This window comes from Chenopodium album, chromosome 12 (genome assembly GCF_948465745.1).
Source record: "Chenopodium album chromosome 12, dcCheAlbu1.1, whole genome shotgun sequence".
NCBI classification, from domain to species: domain Eukaryota; kingdom Viridiplantae; phylum Streptophyta; class Magnoliopsida; order Caryophyllales; family Amaranthaceae; genus Chenopodium; species Chenopodium album.
The window spans coordinates 23,786,896-23,789,486 of record NC_137845.1 but is presented as its reverse complement, the minus strand read 5'-3'; positions in this window follow the sequence as shown (position 1 = coordinate 23,789,486).

The following is a 2,591-nucleotide window of genomic DNA, read 5'->3' as shown; positions in this document are numbered from 1 at the left end:
TTGAATGTGTTTCACTTTCATTTGATTCAAATAGCTTTGTTGAATGCATTTAACTTTCTTTTGCCTCATAAAGCTTTGTTTGAATGTGTTTGACTTTCATTTGATTCAAATAGCTTTGTTGAATGCATTTGACTTTCATCTGCCTCAAAAAGCTTTTTTTGAATGTGTTTCACTTTCATTTGATTCAAATAGCTTTGTTGAATGTATTTGACTTTCATTTGCTTCAAAAAGCTTTGTTTGTATGTGTTTGACTTTCATTTGATAAAAATAGCTTCGTTGAATGCATTTGACTTTCATTTGATTCAAATAGCTTTGTTGAATGCACTTAACTTTCATTTGCTTCAAAAAGCTTTGTTTTAATGTGTTTGACTGTTACTTGATTTACATAGCTTTGTTGAATGCATTTGACTTTCACTTGGTTCAAAAAGTTTTGTTTGAATGTGTTTGACTTTTATTTGATTCAATTAGCTTTATTGAATGCATTTGACTTTCATTTGCTTCAAAAAGCTTTGTTTGAATGTGTTTCACTTTCATTTAATTCAAATAGTTTTGCTGAATGCATTTGACTTTCATTTGCCTCTAAAAGCTTTGTTTGAATGTGTTTGACTTTCATTTGATTCAAATAGCTTTGTTGAATGCATTTAACTTTCATTTGCCTCAAAAAGCTTTGTTTGAATGTGTTTCACATTCATTTGAGTCAAATAGCTTTGTTGAATGTATTTGACTTTCATTTGCTTCAAAAAGCTTTGTCTGAATGTGTTTGACTTTCATTTGATGAAAATAGCTTCGTTGAATGCATTTGACTTTCATTTGAGTCAAAAGGCTTTGTTTGAATGTGTTTGACTTTCATTTGATTCAAATAGCTTTGTTGAATGCACTTGACTTTCATTTGCTTCAAAATGCTTTGTTTGAATGTATTTCACTTTCATTTGATTCAAATAGCTTTGTTGAATGCATTTGACTTTCATTTGATTCAAAAAGCTTTATTTGAATGTGTTTGACTGGCATGTGATGAAGGTAGCTTCGTTGAATGCATTTGACTTTCATTTGATTCAAAAAGCTTTGTCTAAATGTGTATGACTTTCATTTGATTCAAATATCTTTGTTGAACGCATTTGACTTTCATTTGAGTCAAGTAGCTTTATTTGAACGTGTTTGACTTTCATTTGATTCGAATAGCTTTGTTGAATGCAATTGACTTTCATTTGCTTCATAAAACTTTGTTTGAATGTGTTTCACTTTCATTTGATTCAAATAGCTTTGTTGAATGCATTTGACTTTCATTTGAGTCAAATAGCTTTGTTTGAATGTGTTTGACTTTCATTTGTTTTAAATAGCTTTTTTGAATGCATGTGACTTTCATTTCGTTCAAACAGCTTTGTTTGAATGTGTTTGACTTTCATTTGATTCAAATAGCTTTGTTGATTGCATTTGACTTTCACTTGTTTCAAAAAGTTTTCTTTGAATGTGTTTGATTTTCATTTGATTTAAATAGATTTGTAGAATGCATTTGACTTTCATTTGCTTCAAAAAGCTTTGTTTGAATGTGTTTGACTCTCATTTGATTCGAATAGCTTTGTTGAATGAATTTGACTTTCATTTGCGTCAAAAAGCTTTGTTTTAATGTGTTTGTCTGTCATTTGATTCAAATAGTTTTGTTGAATGCATTTGACTTTCACTTCGTTCAAAAATCTTTGTTTGAATGTGTTTGACTTTTATTTGATTCAAACAACGTTGTAGAATGCACTTGACTTTCTTTTGCTTCAAAATGCTTTGTTTGAATGTGTTTGACTTTCATTTTATTCAAATAGATTTGTTGAACGCATTTGACTTTCATTTGAGTCAAATAGCTTTGTTTGAATGTGTTTGACTTTCATTTGATTCAAATAGCTTTGTTGAACGCATTTGAGTTTCATTTGAGTCAAGTAGCTTTATTTGAACGTGTTTGACTTTCATTTGATTCGAATAGCTTTGTTGAATGCATTTGACTTTCATTTGAGTCAAATAGCTTTGTTTGAATGTGTTTGACTTTCATTTGTTTTAAATAGCTTTGTTGAATGCATTTGACTTTCATTTCGTTCAAAAAGCTTTGTTTAAATGTCGTTGACTTTCATTTGATTCAAATAGCTTTGTTGAATGTATTTGACTTTCACTTGTTTCAAAATGCTTTGTTTGAATGTGTTTGACTTTCATTTGATTTAAATAGATTTGTAGAATGCATTTGACTTTCATTTGCTTCAAAAAAGCTTTGTTTGAATGTGTTTGACTTTCATTTGATTCAAATAGATTTGTTGTATGCATTTGACTTTCATTTGAATGAAAAAGCTTTGTTCGAATGTTTTTGACTTTCATTTGTTTCAAATAGCTTTGTTTGAATGTGTTTAACTTTCTTTGATTCAAATAGCTTTGTTGAATGCATTTGACTTTCACTAGTTTTCAAAAGCTTTGTTTGAATGTGTTTGACTTTCATTTGATTTAAATAGATTTGTAGAATGCATTTAACTTTCACTTGGTTCAAAAAGCTTTGTTTGAATGTGTTTGACTTTCATTTGATTTAAATAGATTTGTAGAATGCATTTGACTTTCATTTG